The 21,086-nt window shown below is 45.6% G+C and overlaps 1 protein-coding gene across 1 annotated transcript in view; it reads left to right on the top strand.

Moving 5' to 3' along the window:
- PTS (6-pyruvoyltetrahydropterin synthase) overlaps positions 1-21,086 on the top strand; it is a 681,414-nt gene that overhangs the window by 306,742 nt on the left and 353,586 nt on the right. Inside the window, exon 11 of the transcript XR_015241350.1 lies at positions 907-1,037. The gene's annotated coding sequence lies outside the window, so the exon portion shown is untranslated. The remainder of the gene's footprint in view (positions 1-906; positions 1,038-21,086) is intronic.

Below are 21,086 nucleotides of genomic sequence, written 5' to 3'. Positions count from 1 at the left end.
GGGAGGGGCAGAGAGAGAGGGAGACACAGAATCAGAAACAGGCTCCAGGCTCCGAGCCATCAGCCCAGAGCCTGACGCGGGGCTCGAACTCACAGACCGCGAGATCGTGACCTGGCTGAAGTCGGACGCTTAACCGACTGCGCCACCCAGGCGCCCCTATATGTACATGTTTTAAATAAATACCAGTTTATAATGGATTGCAGAGTAATCTTTGGAAGAAAATTATCTTCATGGTTGCACTTGATGTCAGCTACCTGAGGAAGAACCACATAATATCCACATGAGAGCACCCACCATCACCAGCCTCATTCCCTTTCACTTCCAAGGGACCAAAGCTCCCACTTCAGTTTCCCAGTCAAGCCTGCAGGTGCCAGGGCTGGAGCCCAACCCTCCACTTTAGATAGCCTGCCAAACAGAATAGAGAGTGCTTTTGATATGCCTGGTGGCATGTCACAGGAAGAGACCCAAGGACAAGGATGACTTTATTTTGTAGGGGGGGTGTCTAGTCAAAAGGAAGGGAAGAATGATCAGGAAAATTGGTGCAAAGTAAGGGCTTATAGAGATAAGACTAGGGGAAAAAAGAGAAGTAGGAGAGTTCACAGGGTCTCTTCCAGAAAACTGAGCAATCAAATATGATCTTTATGCAGCATGAGGTGATGGGGTGGCCAGACCAGAGGCCAGTACCAGTGAGGAGGAGTTTGCTATTAGTTGAGTAGGCAGAAGGGAAAAGGGATAGGAAGGAGAAAAGAAGAGCTTAAAGTCAGGTGCAGAAGAAACATTGCAGGCAGGCCAGCTTCACTCATCAGCTTGTTTGCATCTGAGATGGCCCTGGGTGGATGGAAATGAAGCTTGCAATTTTCAGGGTGATTACATCCAACTACCACACTTCCTCCTTCCTCTTCCCAGGTGTGGTCCCAGCACCAACCACATGGTTCCATGTAGACCTTAAAGAATGGTGAGGAAGGTACAGTGGTGCCATTGGAGCCCTAGGAAGGAGATTCAACAAGAAATGATGGTCCAGGAGATGCCGGAGGAGGGTGAGTCTACCCCCATCCCCACCAGCTTGCCTGCCTACCGCCAAACTGCCTATTGATATTTATTTGCTTCTTGTTTATTTGACAGGATCACATACATATACATAGCGGCTAGCATACACAATTAATCAGGCGGAGTATTTCTGATTTGTGGTTTAACCCTGCCCTGCACTTAACAAGCCTAGGTCCCAGGGCCCCATGGCTGTCTCACACGGTTCCCTAGCAACCAAATGAGACAGGGAAATCTGCAGTTTCATCACCACAAGATGCTAGGTCAATTAATATTCATTAGCAGTGCCTGTGTTTGGCTGCTAGGAGACATTATGGAGAAAAAAATCTTTGTTGCCTGAGTGTGGGATGGAAGGAGTGTAGGGACCAATGAATATGTATATTATGTACTGAAGATGTGTTTTCTTATACTAGCATGGTCTGTCTGTACATGTGCATGCAGATTAAAAAAAATTTCATCCGTATTTATAATTACCCTTCTAAGGTTATTATATGGGAATAGGTTTCAGAAACAAAAGGAAAGTTCTATGGGGTGTCTGGGAGGCTCAGTCAGTTAAGTGTCTGACTCTTGAATTTGACTCAGATCATGATCTCACAGTTCGTGGGTTCTAGTCTCACATCAGCCTCTGTGCTGACAGTGTGAAACCTGGTTGGGATTCTCTCTGATTCCCCCTAAGCCTCAAAAATAAGCAAACATTAAAAAAAAAAAAAAAAAACTCCTTAAAAAAATAAAAGGAAGGTTCTACTCCAAAATAGTAATCATGGCCTATTTAGGTCACTTGAAATTATATTACTAGTAAGTATTCTTGATTTTTTTTTCAGACTCTATTATATGCTTAATGCCCCTATAATATTTTTTTAGTTTTTTAAAATTAAATTTTTTTTGAGACAGAGACAGAAGACAAGCTCACCCTGGCTCCGCAGGTTACTTTAAAAGATTATGGGGCAGGGTGTTTGGGTGGCTCAGTTGGTTGAGCCTCTGACTTTGGCTCAGGTCATGACTTGGCATTCGTGGGTTAGAGCCCCGCATTGGGCTCTGTGCTGACAGCTCAGAGCTTGGAGCCTGCTTTGGATCCTGTGTCTCCTTCTATGCCCCTCCCCCACTCAGGCTCACTCGAGTTCTCCTTCCTCCCCCCCTCTGACACACACACACACACACACACACACACACACACACACACACACACACAAAAACATTAAAACAAATTAAAAGTAACCCTAGCAAAGATCACACATTAAGTCCCCAACGTTCAATGTCTGCGTTTTTTAGAGACTTCTCTTTACCATACTGAGACAGGAGTTGTGAACCCCTTTGAAGGAGAGTGTACAGAAACCTGGTGATTTTACTTCACCTGGGCCTCATGTTTCTGGGCACCTCATCCTCCACTGACCCGTAAATGCAGCCTGAAACCAGTTGCACAAATGTCCTTTCTGCCTTGAAGGAATGCTCCATGCTTCTGTCAGTGCTTCATTTTGGACAGGCTGGCTCTGACCCGGAGGTGGTCCCTACAGCTCTGATTGTAGTGTCAGGACTCTGGTAGCCCTGAGTCCCAGCTCCAAGAGAAAAGAGGGGGGGCAGCGGTGGTGGTAATCACAAAGAGCCCCTGAATGTAGTGGTGGGCCTGAAGGGCGTGGCCTTAGGGCACAAGAAGGCAGGTCTCAGCCCCCTCAGGAGTCATGGTGAGGGAGACTGGCATTGTATCAACAAGGGCAGAGGCACTTGTGGATTCAGAGTCCTCTCAGTACTGTTTGAATGTGGCACAGTTTCATATTTACTCCCAGCAAACAGAGCTCCCCCACCCTCGGGCAAGGTGTGGGACAGGAGGTGGTACAGGGCTGTGGGAACAGGAGGCCTGTTTGGCCCCTTTTCCTGGACTCTGTTTAAAAACTGTTCCTAGTCACGGATGACCAAATAGTACCACCTGAATTTTCCAAATCACTTGGACCAACACAAACACTTGTGCCCACTGGGCGAGATTGGGCAAAGGAGGACAGTTAGCCTTGAATGAGCTCTGATGGCTAGGGATAAGGACAAGTGGTTGGAAATGGGGTAGATTGGAGCAGTGGCTCTCCAAGTATATTCTGTGGATCAGCAGGTTGACATCTGGGTGCTTATCAGAAATGCAGCTTCTCGGGCTCCACCCAAATCCACTGAATCTGAATCTCTCAGGGAGAGGCCCAGGAATCTGTGTTTCAACTAGTTCTCCAGGCAACCCTTACACATGCTCAAATCTGAGATGTACTGATAAACATGGGGATGTAAGTTTTCAGTCCTTTTACCTGTGTTTCAGACTTTACCTGGCACTCCCTGGACACTAGATAAGTTACTTTGTCTCTCCAAGCTTTAAGAAAGGCAAAGTAGGCTCGATGCTTTTTGCCGAAACCCTCTCCTCCTCAGTATATCATCTGAGTGAGGTGTCTGTGTGTGCATATACATGCACGCACGTGTATATGGGCATGGGTGGGTGGCTAGTTGGGTCTGATTTTTCTGTCACCTTGTCTTCCCTCTCCCGTGAGATGATAAAGCTTGTTGGAAACAAAAGGCCCAAGTAAAAACCAACCAGTGATGCTTCCTGCAAAGTCGGAGAAATAGTATAAGGTTCTCCCAAGGAGCTGCCTGGCACATCCCAGTGGGTTAGCAGGTTCCCAGGGAGAGGAGGGAGACAGGCCTTTACATTTGGGAGCACAAATGGAATACTGGTTTGAATCAAGAGTGATTTGGATTTATGAATTTGTCAGCATTATTAATTCAGAAAATGCTCAGTTCCAGTTTGAACTGCCTAGAAGATGCTTTTTCTCCTAAAATTAATTGGTTGAGCTCATGGTTCAGTAGAAAATAGCTATCTAGGTTTGATTAAAAGTTCAAATTAGTGAGGTCCATTTGTTTGGTGTCCATTTGCCTCCCCTGGAGTCAGTGTGCCTGAGTGTGAATTCAGATGCTAACACTTAGAATGTGTGACCTTGACAAGTCATTTAACATCTCCGTGCCTCGGTTTCTGTATCCTTAAAATGGGGATGATAATAGTAACTACCATGAAGTATTGTGAGGATTAACAATGTGGGTTAATGTTCGCCAGGTAATGTTGGCCATGGCCACTTGGTGCATGTTGGTTCTGCTCACTATTCAGGTCAATTCGATTCAGGTCTCCTCTGGGTTCAAATTCAGAATCAAATGGCTTCCATGCAGCTCAGCCTCCCTGGGGACAGGGCTGGTATTCACTTTTCCTGTCCTCTCTAAGGCAGGATCCAGCTGCATTTGGAGCTAACTGTGTCTCATTTGTTTATAAGGTAACTGCTTTCTCTCTTTCCATTTCCCTCTCTCTTCCCTCCAATTTCCATTTCTTTTGTGAAATGGTTAAAGTGCTTGACATAATTAGCTGTTAATTGTTAGCAGCTGTACCCATTATCAGCTTAATGCCTAATTAATTGCAACAATTAATGCTGCCTATCCTGTCTTAGGAACTGTTGATGAGGGAAGGCTGGTGTTGTTTAAGTTATATCTTAATTAATTTACCTCCAATTTTTAACATTTAACTAAAAATCCCAAATCGGGGGCTGCTTTCTTCCTAGGAGTAGTGAGCAGAGGGTCAGGGCAATGCGCAGTGCTTGGGTCTATCCTGTGAAAGTTGGGTGTCTCTTCTAGCAGCTGCCAGCCATCCTCGCACATTGCAGGGCCCTGCACACAAATGCACTCTTCTCGGTATTTTTTTTCTGTGTTGCCCTGTTTTGAGAAAGTGCCAAGTGGAAAGCTTCAAGAGTAAATGGCTTCCTCCCCTACTACTTTGTTCAAATTGGCAGTGGAGCATTCATGTGAATCAGACAGGGGTGAGGTGGGGGCATGTGAGCTCCTGCAGGGCCGGGCTGTCTGGGTCATGACCACAGCTCCATTAGTATCATGTTCAGGTAACTGTTGGAGGGAAAACCAAATGGATGAGGCATAGCCTCAATGTTTTGAGCTTGTCTCAGGAGCTCCAGGCATGGTGCTGTATGCCTTATACACATCTTTGTTGTTGTTGTTTAGTTATGTTGTTTAATTCTCACAACATAACCCTATAAGTTGTGTATTTGCTTTTCTACCTTGGTGAGGAAAGCAAGAGGTTAAGTACCTGGCAAGTGACAGAATTATAACTCAAGCCTACATCCTCCCACTTCCAGACTAGGCTTGCCACCCTACGTCTTGCCTTTCTTCAGGTTAATGAGTGAATTTTCCAGCGCTGTGTTCTGAGGTGACTGGTTTACTTTTAGAGCCTTAGCACTGGATCACATCCCTTCGGGCAATCCTACTGTCAATCATCCAAAGAAGAGGCCAGTCCTGGTCCAGAATATGACAGTGGAGCAGGTGGGCTTTGACTTAGCAGTGGGATATAAAAGCAGGTGCCAGAGGCAAGCTCAGGAAACATTCCTCTCTTTGGTCCTAGGGGAGCTGGGAATCTATACCCTGGCTAGGATACTCTGCAGGATGGTAAGTTTGTCCTTGCCATGTGGCAGTGGTACACAACACTGTCAGACCACCACTGTGGCCTTGGGCGTTAAGCTCTGAGAGGGGCTATGCTTAATATCTAGGTCCAGAGGCTAAAATAATGGCCCCCCAAAGATATCCGTGCCCTAATCCCTAGCACCTGTGAGTGTTAATTGGTAGGGCAAAAAATGCCTTTGCCTATGTGATTAAGGATCTTGAGATGAAGAGATTTTCCTGTATTATCTGGGTGAGCCCTATGTGCAGTCATGTATTTCCTGGTAAGAGAAGGGCACAGGGAGATCTGACACTGAATCTATTTCTTGATTCAGTTTCTAGGGATTTATCCATTTCTTTGAGGTTGTCCAATATGCTGGCATATAATTTTTTATGATATTTTCTTACAGCCGTTTGTATTTCTGTGGTGTTGGATTTTTATTTCTCTTCTTTCATTTATGGTTTTGTTTGAGTCTTTTTTCTCTATCTCTCTTGATGGGTCTGGCTAGAAGTGTATTAATTTTGTTCAAGAAATCAGCTTCTGGTTTCATGAATCTGTTCTGGTTTTTTTCTATTTCATTTATTTCTGGTCTCATGTTTCTTCTTTCCTTCCTTCTTTGGGTTTTGTTTGTTCTTCTTTTTATACCTTCTTTAAGTGTAAGATTTGGCTGTTTATTTGAGATTTTTCTTCTTGAGGTAGGCTCATATTGCTGTAAACTTCCCTCTTAGAACAGCTTTTGCTGCATCGTGAAGATTTTAGACTATTAGGTTTTTGTTTTCATTTGTCTCCATGTATTTTTTTTCCCATGTATTTTTTTTTATTCCTCTTTGATGTGTTGGCTGATCCATTTATTGTTTGGTAACATGTTATTTAACCTCAGTATATTTGTGTCCTTACCAGATTTTTTTTCTTGTGGTTGATTTCTAGTTTCATAGTATTCTGTTGGGAAAAGATGCATGATATGACCTCAACCATTTTGGTTTTTTGAGACTTGTTTTGTGTCCTAATGTGATCTCTTCTCGAGAATGTTCCATGTACATTTGAAAAGCATGTCTATTTTGCTGTTTCAGGTTGGAGTGTTCTGAGTATATCTATTAGATCCGTGTGGTCCAGTGTGTCATTCAAAGCCACTGTTTCTGTGTTGGTTTTCTATCTGGATGATCTATCTATTCATGCAAGTGCGTTTTAAAGTCCACTACTATTGTGTTACTATTGATTACTTCTTTATGTTTGCTATTAGCTGCTTTACATTCAGGTGCCTTTATGTTGGGTGCATAAATATTTACAATTATTATATCTTCTTGTTGGATTGTTCCTTTCATGATTATATAGTGCCTTTTTCTGTCTCTTACTATGGTCTGTGTTTGCAAGTCTCTTTTGACTGATACAACTATTGCTACTCCAGCTTTGTTTTCACTTTCCTTTGCATGATAAATGCCTGTCCATCCCTTCATTTTTAATGTTCATGTGTCTTTAGGTCTGAAACGAGTCTCTTATAGGTAGTATATAGATGGATCTTGCTTTTTATCCATTCTGCCATCCTATGTCTTTTGACTGGAGCATTTAGTCCATTTATACTCATGGTAATTATTGATAGGTACGTACTTCTTGCCATTTTGTTACTTGTTTTATGGTTGTTGTAGTAGTTCTCTCTTCCTTTTTTCTCTTGCTTTCTTCTCTCACAGTTTTCTGTCTTTATTTAGTGATATATTTGGATTTCTATTTTTTTTGCATATCTATTATTGCTCTTTGATTTGTGGTTACCATTAGCTTTGTGTGTAACATCTTGTGTACATAAAGCAATCCATATTAAGTTGATGGTCATTTCAGTTTGAACCCATTCCTTACTCCTTCCCCCACCATGTTTTAGATATATGGTGTCATATTTTCATGCTTTTATTTTGCCAATCCCTTGATTGATTTTTTTTAATGTTTTATTTACTTTTGAGAGAGACAGAGACAGAGTGTTAGCCGGGGAGGGGCAGAGAGAGAGGGAGACACAGAATCTGAAGCAGGCTCCAGGCTCCAAGTTGTCATCACAGAGCCCGATGTGGGGCTCGAACTCAAGAACTTCGAGAACATGACCTGAGATGAAGTTGGCCATTCAACTGACTGAGCCACCCAGGTGCCCCGTCTTGACTGATTTTTATAGATAGAATAGTTTTACTGCTTTTATGCTTCCTACTTTTCTTACTCTTGCATATGGTCTTTCCTTTACATTCAAAGAATTCCTTTTAATATTTCTTTTAGGGCTGGTTTAGTGGTGATGAATTCCTTTAAGTTTTAGTTGTCCGGGAATCTCTTTATCTCTTCTGTTCCAAATGATAGCCTTACTGGATAGAGTGTTCTTGGGAGTGTGTGGTTTTTTTTTTCCTTTCAGCACTTTGAATATATCCTGCCACTTCATTCTTACCTCCAAACTTTCTGTTGAAAAATCAGCTCGTAGCCTTATGGTGATTCCCTTGTATGTAATGGTTTTCTTTTCTGTTGCTGCTTTAAAATTTTTCTCTTCAGTACTACTTTTTGTCTTTTTAATTACCTTGTGTCTTGGTGTGGAACACTTTGGGTTGATTATGTTGGGGGTTCTCTGTGATTCCTGGATCTAGATTTTTGTTGCCTTTTCCAGGTTTGAGATATTTTGTGCTATTAATTCTTTGAATATATTTTCTTCGCTATTTTCTCTCGTCTGTCCTTCTGGGATCCCTATAATGTAGATATTATTATGCTTGATGGTGTTGCTGAGTTCTCTAAGTTGAGTTTCTTTAATTTTTTTTTTTTTTCTTTCCTGTTCAACTTGATTGCTTTCATTACTCTCTCCTCCAGGTCATGGATCTATTCTGCTTCCTCTAGCCTACTATTTATTCACTCTAGTGTATTTTTTTTTTTCTTTTGAGACAGAGAGAGAGAGAGCATGTGTATATATGTGCGTGAGAGAGTGGGGAGGAGGGGTAAGGGGCTAGGGAATCTTAATCAGGCTCCACACCCAGTGCAGAGTCTGATGTGGGGCTCTATCTCATGACAATGAGATGACCTGAGTTGAAATCAAGAGTCAGATGCTTAAATGACTGAGTCACCCAGGTGCCTCTTTAGTGTATTTTTAATTTCATTTATTGAGTCTTTCATCTCTGGTCCTTTCTTTCTCTTTCTTTGTTAAGGGTCTCAATGCGTTCATGCGCTATTTTCTCAAGTCCAGTGAGTATCCTTATGATTACTTTACATTATTTATCAGGTATGTTACTTGCCTCAGTTTCATTTAGCTCTTTTCCTGTGACCTTATCCTGTTCTTTCCTTTGCGATATTTTACTCTGTCTCCTTATTTTGTCTAACTGTAGAGATCTATTTCTCTGTGGTAGGAAATCAGTTATATCTCTTGTTCTTGAAAGTAGTGGTATAACTAAAGAAGAGGTCCTTTAGTGCCCTGTAGTGCAATGTCCTCTGTTCTCTAGAAGCTCGTGCTTCAGGGGTGTGTCGGATATGTGTTGTCTGTGCTCTACTGTTGTGGCTGAGCCACTTTTGCCTTCAGTCCAGTCATCTGCAATGGCTATTTTTGCCTGTTATGGGCAGGGTTTTTGTCCCTGTGTTGTGGGCCAGTCTGGGGCTGCCTTGTGGTCTTGAGTCACACCAGGCATTTGCCAGAGATGCAGTAGCAGCAAACTGCAGGGCACTTTGCCTGTGTTGTGCCCTGACAAACTTGCATTGGTGGGTGGGGCCTACAGTCAAACCACTGTTTTCCCAGCCTCACCGCTGGGGCAGCAGTCGGACTGGTATGTGGTTATCTTCTTTTCTCCCTCAGGCAACAGTCACCTTGGGGTGGTGCTGGCCCTTGTCAGGGCTGCTTACACACTGCCAGGTTTGTGGCACCATTTTGGATGGGCTGCAGCCAAGGGTGTATTGGAGAGGGCATACATATCTGCAGAACAAGCCTGCAGGGGACTGCATGGATGGGACCCCCACCTAACCCAGAAAGTTCCTGCCCGGTCTGCGTTTCATGGTGTGGATCTGCAGAGTTGTGGGGGTAGGGTCTGCAGTGTTAGCAAGATAGGTGGAGAGTGTTGGTGCTGTACCAGTTCTTGTAAATATATATGTCTCAGTTGAGGGATGGGAGAAGGAAATGGCACCTGCCCACTCCTTTGTTTCTGGAGAAATCTCCCAATGGTTCTTGTTCCTCCAGCACATGCTCTGAGACTAGTAAACAGATCTCCCTCCCGTATATCCCAGGCGTTTTTCAAGCTGCTGCTCTGTGCTTTATCTCTGATGGGCTAGTGTTGTGCTCTCTTTAAGTCATGAACTGAGTTCCCTCTCACCTACCTCTCCCAGAGCCAAGCTCACTGGTTTTTAAAGTTCTAAGTGTTAAGCCAACTAATTTTAGAAACTCGTAAAATTATGGCCTGTGTAATTTTCAAACTGAAATGATACGGGGATTTGTCTTGACTGGGTGGGTTCCCTGTGCCTGGAGTGTCTGGCATGAGGGTCTCTTTGCCCTCTTTTTGCCCTCATTGTCCTTCCCTCCCCTGGGCAGTCCTTTGGGTCCATTTGACTCCCAACCGCATCCCCACCCTTTGTACCTTCTGTAATGTGGCCTCTTCTCTACATTTAGCTGTAGAAAGTCTGTTCTGCCAGTCTTTGGGTCATTTTCTTGGTTATTTACACAGAGGTGAGTGTTTCGTAGTTGTATCCCTGGGATGAGGTGAACTTTGGATCCTCCTACTCTGCCATCTTTCCTGGAAGTCTGATGTGCATTTTTTTTTTTAAATGTCTCATCAGGGTAGGCCTTGGTTCTGATGTTACGGTATAAGTGCATTGTTTATATAATGGAAAATATCCAGGCAGGAGCAGATAGAATGACTCTGGGTCTGAGAACCATAAGAGTTAGGAGAGGAAATGGGTTGTTTAGCTGGAGGATAATTTTTTTTTTTAAGGATAAAATGATCTGTTTTCAAATAAATTCAAGGCTGTCCTGTAGATACAAGAGTAAATTATATCTATGATAAGATAGAGAAGGAATGGGATAGAAGGGACGTCAATTTGCGAACAGCTGAAATGCCTGTAATAGCTGCCTCTGGGGAAGTGACTCCCTTACCAGGCTGGTAGCTGTTGGGGTTATGGAGGGTACGTCCTGTGCAGGAGTTTGGACTGGAGGACCTCTCTTCTGACCCCATGAGTCTGGGGAGACCCTCCAGGGGATTGTCAAAGACCACAGTAGAGGACACAGCACTGTGGGGGTCGGTGTCTTAAGAGTCAAATGAATTGGGTTGTCAGGGAGAGCATTTTCCATGCCCCAGGGTAACAAAGCCATGGTTGTTGCTGGGCTGAAGCCTGGAGCTCTGTGCCAGCATCCCAAGGAAAGAACGCAGGGAGTGTAGTTCCAGCTTGGAACTGAGCCCTGAATATGGCCAGTGCAAGGTGGGAGGGGGCCAGGGAAATGTGATGGTGGGGGCCTTGTTTTATTTGACTCCTGTAGTGCTGAACTTGTAAGGGGCAGTCAGCCAGTTCCCTGCATCTTCTGAGACTAGTCTGGCATTCTGAGTTTCCCAGGGGCCAGAGGTGAAGAGGAGGCCTGGATCTTTTCTGTAAGTCTATATGGAATTAAAGACTCGAGTTTTATGCAGACTTACGCTGAAATTTCTCCAATAGGCTGTGTTAGTCATGAGTTTAGGCTGATGTTTTTGTAGGTATTTGGATTAAGTTGGCTCTATTTTGAGGTGCCCATGGGTAAAGCATGAACAAGAGATGCTTCTCTAGCCAGAAGAAGCGCAGTACCTTGCCTTCCATGAAATGCTGGTTCATCCCCACTGATACCAGTTGTGATCATATAGAGGACATGAAACATGCATAAGACTCTGTCATAGGAACTTGTGATGGTCTAGCCTGTTTGGGTTGTAAGTGACAGAAACTACTTGAAACCAGCTTGAGCAGAAAAGGACCCATCTTGGCTCCTGAAAAAGGAAAAGGCTTGGCATAAAGGTGCACAGCCTTGCACTTTTCCATCAGGGCTCATCTTTGTCTCTCTGTCTCTCTCTGTCTGTCTCTTTTTCTCTTTCTTTTTCACTCTCTTGCTCTCCCTCTCCCTCTCTCTCTCTCTCTCTTTCTCTCCCTCTTTCTCTCTTTCTTGGCTTGCCTTTGGTTCTTTTTGCACATTACCCAGACCGTTGCCTGGGAGAGATGGTTCGGGGGTGGGAGGTGCTCCAAACCCACAGCTCACATTCCAGCTGCCCTGTATCTTCATCTCTCCTCTGTTGTTGAGCCTAGAGGCCAGCTCTCTCCTTGACAATTGTCCTGATCTTCAGGAAACAGGAAGACCCTTAGCAGAGAGCTTGTAGACATGTCCCAATATGGTTCTCAGGGGCTGCCATGTCCTTCTTCAGCTACCTAGGAGTCTGAGAAGGTTAATTTGTTTCTGCTCAACCCGGCAGCTTGCCAGCATTTTGGTAGCAATGCCAGGGCTCTTTAAGGGCTGAAAGTGGCAGTTGCTCCCTAGCTCTGGATGGGACGAGTTGCAGCCAAGGAATTGCAAACACATCTTACTGAGCTGGCTTGAGCTTCACAGTCTGTCCCATCGCTCCTCCTGCCTTGCCTTGGCCCGACGTCTCAGACCCCCAAGATCTGGTCTCATATGCAAGCTTGGTGCCTTTGCTTGGTGTGTGTCAGCTGCCTGGGGGAGGTCTCGAGTCTCCGCCTGCAGCTGTGGCCCCTGGAGCCTACTTTTGGAATCATCCCAACACAGATGGTGTGGCCCTCTGCTCTGGAGGAAGCTGTTTTGGCACATGCTCAGATGCTGTTCATCCCTTCTCAGCCTGTTCTCTTTGCCTGAAATTCATCTGCGTCTAAATTTTCCCTTCAGGGCAGGGGCAGCAGCACAAGGAATTTAAAGGAACTGAACAGATCTATTAAGCAAGAGAGATATCAGATTCGATTTCTAAATTGTCACCATGTGTCCCTGTGATTCTTACCTGTAAGAATCAGGGTTCTTAGCCGTAAGCAATAGAAGCCAATTCTGGCTGATTAAGCAAGAAAGGTTTGGTGAAAGGATGTTGAGTGTCCTAAAAATCAGTGGAGCCTGGAGAACTAGGCTGGAGGCTGCATATCCAGAATGATGTTCCATTACACGTTGCAGAGCGGGCCTAATGAGAAAGCTGCTGTTCACCTCCACTGCTGCCAACTGGAGGCTACAGTTCGCATCACTGCCAGGGACCTGATTATCGCCACCACTGTCTTCAGGATCAGCGCCACATCTGGCCCAGGAATGTGACCTAGGGCATCCCTGCTGCCTCACAGTCCCCCGCTTGTGTATCAGCTGCAAAAGGAGGCTGGGAAGTGACTGCTCCTGTTTGTATCTTTGGGAGGCGGGATCCACAGGGCAGGGGCTTCCTCAGATGTGAGAAGGGCATTAACGAGGCGCCAGGCTGCCAGAAAACTTGACAAGTGCCCTCTACGCCTTGTGTGTGAGGTGTGCTCTCCTACCTCTGTAAGAAAGCCAGTTTTCTTTTTGCTCAAGAGTGTTACCGAGGGGCTTCAGGGAGTGACCACATCTTCAGGGCAGCAGGAGGTGAGGCCTCAGGGGCCAAGTCATAAGTAGGAATTCACTCCTGGTGGCATTCACTCAGGGGCCAAGTCATAAGTAGGAATTCACTCCTGGAGAGCAGGGGAGTTGTGGTGACATTGGCTTCTTTCCTGTCTGCAGACACACATGATGCAGTTCCCTATTGTTCATTCCACAGGGTCCTTTCCCTTCAGCTTTGGGTTGCTAGGCTAGAAGAACCAACTTTCCAGAGTGTGTCCTCTGTAGAGCTGTTTGATATAAAATGCTAGGTGGCCATCTAAGATTCACCTAGAAAAACTTGGAGGAAGGCAACATGGGGAGTCCAGAAGTGGAACTTAATCCATCAATGTCATCTCTTAAAAATACCTTCTTTGTAGCTCTCCCAGCAAGATGTGGCTCCTACCAACTCCTGCTTGGGGACAGTGCTGCCCAGTACCTGAAACAGGTTTCCAAAAATAAAGCTGACGTTTATTGAGCGCCACGTGCCAGGCACTGTATGAAGGGCTTTACATAAATTATCTGAGTTAATCCTCATTGAAACACCATGATGTATGAGCTCTTATTACCCCTATTTTACAGTTGAGGAAACTCAGGCTTACAGAGGATAAATAGCTCAACTGATGGTTAGCCAGTCAGTCAGTAGCAGAGCTGAGATTTGAACCTTAGCAGCCTGATCTCAAAGCCCATGCTGCTAAATTCCCTCTCCAGGATCTTGACCAAAAAGTACTTTGATTCCCCCCAAACATGAGCCTTGGAGTCGCCTTTTCTTTTCGCTTCTAGTGTTCAGTTTAAGTTAAGATGAGAAAAAGGTCTGCTAGGTAGGGATATCTGTGTTAAGTCTTGCATACATGTAGAAAATCCAGAGTGACAGAGTGGCATCTCCTTCCCGGGTCACACAGCCCATCATCCTCAGATGCTTAAATCTGGAGCTTGAATAAGTCACTCACCTGTGAGAAAAGGATGACCGATGAGAGTGTAGAGGAGCTGAGGCTGAAGGCAGAACCTCCTGGGAGGAAATTCATGGTTTGAGGCTCTCCCTATGTAGAGGGGAACCAGGAAACTGCCTCCAGGAGTGAGAGGATCCAGGTGTCTGGGGCAGAACGAAAAGAGAGGAATCACCAGAAAGGAGATGAATGGGGAGAAGAGGCTTGGTTGGGGAAAAAATAAAATAAGGATCACCCAGCAAAGTCTTAGGGGAGTGAAGGCCCAGGCTATAGTAAGCTTTTCCTCTGGACTCCCGACTTTACACATGTTTTCTAATTATGTCTTTAAGTGGTTGTCACCCCTACTAGACTGCAAATTGCTCAAGACAAAGGTCCTGGCATGCCATAAGTGCTCAATACATGTTTGTTTTTTGAGATGAATAAGTCCTCTCCTAAGGACAGCAAGGATTTGGAGGAACTGGAGGAAGATCCAGCCTGAGAAAGGAAATCCTAAAAAAAAAAAAAAAAAAAAAAAATCCCCTTTGAAGTTAGGTTCAGCACCTAGTCTGGCGGAGGCAGTCCTGGAGAGGTGAATACCTGGCTGGTGAGTGATCTGCCTGTCGGAGGATGCTTCACCATGCAGCCCTCTCTCATTCCGTTGCGGAGGCTGCTCATGCTGACAGAGCCCTCAGGGTGATAGCCAGGAGCACGGGATGCTTCCATTCTAGCAGTTCCCACAGATGGAAGTGGGTGAGCCTCATGGTCTAGAGGCTGAAAATGGTCAGGAAAAGAGACCTAAGTGGCAACAGGGGTTGAGAATTGTGGAATGTCAAGAGTCAGCATGGTTTCTTGTGATGGGCAAGTTAGAGTCAATCATTCAGAGGATGTTTACTGAGGATTTATTATGTAACAGACCGTATTAACCACAGGGGATTGAGTGATGAGCGAGACACAGTCCCTGCCCTCCTGATGTTTATAACCGGGTGAAGAAGACAGTTATTCCACAACTTGATGTAGTCCGAAAACTCAGGTAGGAGTAGTGCGGGATGCTAAGGGAGACAGTGGAAAGCCATGGAGCCCAGACTTGGGGAGTTGGAAGTGGTATCTAAGCTAAAACCTCGTGTAGGAATTGAGCAGGGGAAGATGATTGTGGGTCCAAGGAGAAAACAAGCTGGTCTGTTAATGCATCTGAAATGAGTTCCACCTGGCTGGATGTGAACTATGACTGGACAGTGTGTCAGATGACCAGGAGAGTCAAGGCATTGTGAGGCCTGGTTAGTCACGTTAAGCAGTTTAGACTCGGTCTTGATAACTGAAAACCACCATCCCACATTGCTTAGTGTGTATAAAGCGTTGCATTTTGAGAAGGGCACTCCACAATCAGCAAATAACAATGTAAATCTTAAATCTCTTAAAGAATGTTAAGAGGGATACGTTTTACACCCATAGTAACACTTCTCAGAAGACGCTTGTCCTCCCTAATTGTCTCACCCTCACAGCTGTGTCTGATGCCCCAAATCCCAAAATGCTCTTCCTGTCCAACTCACTTGGTTTCCTCCTGTCTCTCTTCTTCCTCCTGTCCCCTAGCCTGTGCTGGTGGATCTAATGAACAGTACACCAAGTCCGCTTAAAACAACGTGAATCCAAAGTCTGGTAAACCTTCCTCTCTAATCTTAATCCCTGGTTTTAAGTGTATGCAACCTGCCTCACAGGGTTGGAGTGTTGGGGGCACCTTTGCATTTGGGCTTTCCTCTGGCATACCTTCTTGATGGCTACACTGCAACACAACTTTGGATCCAGGCAGAGTAGAGATGAGGAAAAGTGATCCAAGAAGACCCATCTAAAGGGAAACTAATTAGAGGCAAATTCACCCAGCTGAGGTGTGAAGAAAAGGAGCTGGGAAGGCAAATCCAGATGGAAGGCACTTGGGCAGAAAATAGGAAATTACATGAAAACAAAGTTTTAAGGTGAAAGGTAGAAAGTGGAACCAGAAGCATTTCCCTGAAAGAAGAGGATGGCATCAAGGTTTTTAGAAGGCACCTGCAGCCACCTCATCTGCAGGTGAAGGAGAGAGGATGGGTCGCGGGAGCCAGCTGGATGCCCCACTGTTTGATATTTTCATTCCTCCAGGCAATGGGTGGGCGGGAGAGAGAGAGAAAGATGAAGAACAAGGAGGGGGAAACAGAAAGAAAGGGTGGGAAAGGGGGCATATGACTTGTCATTCCCTACTCTGTCCCCAGGTCCATCACAGATGAGAATGCCAGACTTTCTCAGGGTAGGGTCCTGACTCCTGATTTTACCTCTACTAGGTTTTAGTAGGAATTGTTGTGGAGACTTTTTTTTCCATTAAAAAAACTAAGCCGTTTCATGCTTATAATGAGCTTTCTGGTTCCTGGGACTCTGTGTGGAAAAACCATTATCCCAGAAGTCGGCTCTAATGGGAGTGCTTCCTGCTGCAGGGCTACCCTGCAGAGAGCCTGGGCTGTGATGGCTTCAGAGATACAAGGAGCAGACAATTCCAGGCCAGCCAACCAGCTCTTTCTGGAGTCAAGTCCTGGGCCCCAGTCCCTGTGATTCTGATTAGTTGGTAAGCCACTGAAGGATCTTACAGATAATGATTGTTCTGGGTGGTAGTAAAGAACACTGTTACTAAGACACTCCCACCCTAATACATCCTCACCTGGAGTTGGCATCTGGCACCCAGCCTGACAATGCAATGTGTATGGATGAAGCTAGATGCTGATGTGGACTGTGCTTTTTGGGCAAGCAGTCCAACCTCTCTGCCCTGATCTGTGGGCCCCACTGGTAGACCCGGAAAGAGCTTAGGCCAGCTGGGTGATTTCCTCGACCACAGTCTCTAAAGAGTATGAAAACCAAGAGTATGATCACCAAAAATGTGGTAAGATGGAGAAAACTGCCCTCAATGCAAATATTCCATGAGCTCATCAGGAGTGCTTTGATAAACCACTTGGTATAGGGTGAGATGCCAAGGAGCAAGCTTGATCAGCAAGAGGATGCTAAACTGCCTTTTTTTTTTTTTTTCAACGTTTATTTATTTTTGGGACAGAGAGAGACAGAGCATGAACGGGGGAGGGGCAGAGAGAGGGAGACACAGAATCGGAAACAGGCTCCAGGCTCTGAGCCATCAGCCCAGAGCCCGACGCGGGGCTCGAACTCACGGACCACGAGATCGTGACCTGGCTGAAGTCGGACGCTTAACCGACTGCACCACCCAGGCGCCCCTAAACTGCCTTTTAAGGAGAGCGAGTCCAGTTAACATGGATGGGGCTCTTGTTTTAATGACAAGGGTAGGTGTGTTTGGTGCTACAGCAAGTTGCTCAGGGGGGTTGAGAAATGACAGTATTTTTTCTCCTCTGCCTCTCCCCATCTCAAGCTTAGGTCCTCCCCTAGAGCCTTGGGTTGCTTTGTCCGCAGCAATCCTTCTCTAATGGCATTTATAGGAACACTTTGCTTTTATTGAAAAGGGTCACTTCTGTTCTCTTCCACCCATCAAGAGGCTGCTTCTCTGCTGGACCTCAGTGTAGGGCTCATGAAGGCACACTCCCACACTAACCTGTTCTATGCCCTCCCCCACCCCCCATCCCTTGCCACTTGTAGGCCACTCCCGGCTCCTGCCCTCATTTCCACGGGATCAGTCCTGGCTCTGGGCCCTTTACGTTGAGAGCTGGACTTCACCCTCCAGCATTTTGCATTTTGGCGGCCCCTACCCTTCCTGGGGTTTTAAACTTTGGATTCTGTACAGTGTGATGCTGTAACCACTCTTTGGGTTTTGGGGGAGGCTGATGTAACTTCAGATGAGAAGACTCTGTCCTGTCACTCATGGAACCCCTTCTCCATCAGTCTCCTGGACACCCTTGTGCAAACAAGGCAGGGGTTGTGTGGCCAAAGCCTTCAAGCCACAACCCACTGTGGTTCCCTTTGGGCCTTATACTGTATAGAGGGTTATGCAGATCTGAGCATGAGGAAAATGTGGGCTGAGAGGCAAGACATTTTAACAGGTTGGGAGATCCACTGGCAAGGAATTACCTGTTACTTAAAATAGCTACCTCCATGTTTGAGCCCAGAGACAACCCTGTGAATTGGCAATTACTGATTGAACACCTACTACAGTCGATTCTGTTCCTTGTAGGAGCTCTGTAAAGTCTCCGCCAATGCTGGATTATCGAATAATGAACTGTTGCTCCTAAGGGAAATACAGGGTTAGGTTTTTCTAGCCTCTGGTCACAACATTGTTGTCAACCATCCAATATATATCCTTGTTTTATATGTGTTTCTATCTAAAGACACCTTATTTAATATGTATTGTTGATTCACTAACATCAAACTCACGGCTCGCAGCACTATAACTCATGTCTGAATAAAGATCATTCAACACAAGGGTTTTCTCCATACGTTTGGTCTTCTTGCATGAGGGAACTCTAGACAGCACTGCAGCACTGGGCTTGGCACGCCTTTAAACAGTGAAATCTCATGCGTACACACACACACACACACACACACACACACACACACACACAGAAATACAACATGTGGCACAGAATAGACCATGAAAAGGTTGCTGTTTACAGCATGGAAGCTGAAACAAGAAGGCAGAGTGTGGCCTTGTTCAGTCTCAGCTAGAAACGTGTGCATAGGTCACGGATTTTTCACTGTTCTGTGCGTGTCCGTAAATGACAGTGAAAGCTCATTGATTTGGGGCTCACAAATAAATGTAGCAAGTAGACACATTTGCAAATACTAAATCTGCGAACCAGTGAGGATTGGTTTGATGTGCCAGGCACTGCCCTGGGAGATAAGTATGGGTGTGGCCCGTGTTCTGCACATGTTCTTGGAAGGTCTGCATTTGACCATCATTCTTGGCTCACCAGGATCTTGAGGGAGTTTTCTGGCTGCACAGAGTCTGTGTTCCAAGTGAAACATTTCCTTGGGTTCATCTCCTTAGCAGGTGGAAGAGTGACCTTCAGCGAGGCTCACCTTAATATTTAAGGTGCAGAACATCCGTGGCAGCGCTGTTTGTACTGTACAAAGAACAGCCCCTTGTAATTTGGTTCTTTTTGAACAGTTGCTAATAATTTTGCACTCAATTTCCATTTAAATGGAAACATTAACCTCTGGAGCCTGGAGAGGAGTCTAGAAGGGGCTCTTAAGTATGGTTCTTATCTCCCAGGCTCAGAGTGTCCCAGGAGTAATTCCAAACATACTTCTAAATCACTTTTCTCAGCCGATGAGGGTCTCACTCATGCTTCAAAGGACCCTTCCCCCCTCTCTCAGAAAGTCCACTTTCTCCTTTACTCACCTGCTGCAATGTGGGGAAGTCCTTCCTTAAGTCTAACTTGCATTGTTCGTGCTGGAACACAAGACCTCACTTTCCTCCACCATGTCTGGGGCAGACCCTACAAACCCACTTCCTAAGCTGACAGTGAGGTGTCTAAAAAACTGAGCAAGAGACCCAGGTGGAGGCCAGAAGAAAGCCTAGGAGTTCTCAGAAGCAGCATTTTGTCATCAACGACAAGGAACCTCATGATGTTATGTGAGTCACAGAACACTTTCACATAGATTCTTTCACTTTATTCGTATAATTCTTTGTGAAAAAGGTGTTGCGCTTCCCTGATTCTACAGATGAGGAGGCTAAGGAGTAGAGTTAGCCCAAATCAAGTAGTAATTGGCAGGGCTGGGGCCCCAGAGCCCCTGTCCTTCCACACTGCATCGATTAGGAAGTCAAGAAACTGATGATGATGATGGACCCTGGAATTTAGTCACTGGATTTCCCTTCATCCTCCATCTCCCTCCTTTCAGATTTCCTTCGCAGCCCTCTCACAGGTGGTGGAGAATCCCATGCTCCTCCCCTCGGAGGCTGTCTCACCCTGACAGCAGGCCCTGAATTATCCTAAGTCCTTGGTTCTTACCTTGTGTTTTGTTTCCTGCATTGGGTTTCCCTTTTTGGCAGATGTTATCCCCACTTAGGGAGAGAACAAGCCTGGGTGTGCAGATATGAAGTGACACCTGACTGCCACATACAGTTGGGCAGGTGGGGCAATGCACAAAAGCACTTGGAGGTGTTGCATCCAACCACAGGGAGTTTTTTTAAATGTATCAATTTGAAGAGGGATATCGCCTTAGGATTTGCTCTCTAGTCTGGAGCTGGCCCTCAGGAACACATTCAAGGGTCACACTTCTAGAAAGTCATATTGGTCAGAGTGGAAAGCCAGGTCAGCTTTCATGTTCTGGTCTGGTGTGCTTTTCTCCCTGCCAATGCTTAATTCCTGAGGTGGGGGAAGGGGAAGGAGGGGCGGGGCTGCCTCCCTGTCCCAATTTCCAGTCATCCTCCTTAGCTTCTTTCCTTTCTGTTTCCAGTAACAGAGCAACCTCTTTGATCAGCTTTCCTGTTCTTAGGAGACATGTTCTTTTGTCTGCCATTTACTGTCCAGTTTCTAAGAATAGTAACAATTACAGAAGTCTGACCATCATTCTATTTTTTTCCCTTGCCTTAATTTAAATTCTGTTGGTTTTATCTCCTGTAATTTTTGACTGAACTGGAGGAGCCTCTGTAGACTGTGAATAAGTGTGGAACATGCACATGTGTGTTTGTGTGCACGTGTGTATGTATCTTTGTGCATGTGGCATGCTTACCTGTGCATGTAGGTGGTTTCAAGAGCGGGAGGAGGCGGAAAGGAATGCAGTTACCTGTTATTCTACACTGGTTGCCTCTTGCAGGGTCCCTGACATACAGGGCCTCTCCTGGATGTAGTGACTGGGTTAGATACTCTCTTTCTACTCTGCCAAATTCACTATCCAGCGCTCTCTGCCCTGCTCTCACCCAGGGGCTGACCTGATGGAATGCATCAGTGTGCTCCTTGTTGTCTAGCTTTCTGTTGAGTGTGGCCAATAAGGAGACCCGGTGGTTGACGGGAGGGAAAAGAGAGGGGAAGGTCAGGGCATTTATCCTCTGGCCTCTTTTCTGGAGGGTTGCCGTGTTCCTTGACCACTGCTCCTCTCCAGGCTGCCCTCTCCCCTTGCCTTATCCCTCCATGTTACAGTGTTCTTCCATTTCCCCATGCCCTGCCTACATTTTGTAAAGAGTTTCTTGTTAATCTCTCCTCGAGTC

Source organism: Puma concolor, chromosome D1 (genome assembly GCF_028749965.1).
Source record: "Puma concolor isolate L17-30 chromosome D1, mPumCon1.1.hap2, whole genome shotgun sequence".
NCBI lineage: Eukaryota > Metazoa > Chordata > Mammalia > Carnivora > Felidae > Puma > Puma concolor.
This window is presented reverse-complemented; position numbering and strand designations above follow the sequence as displayed.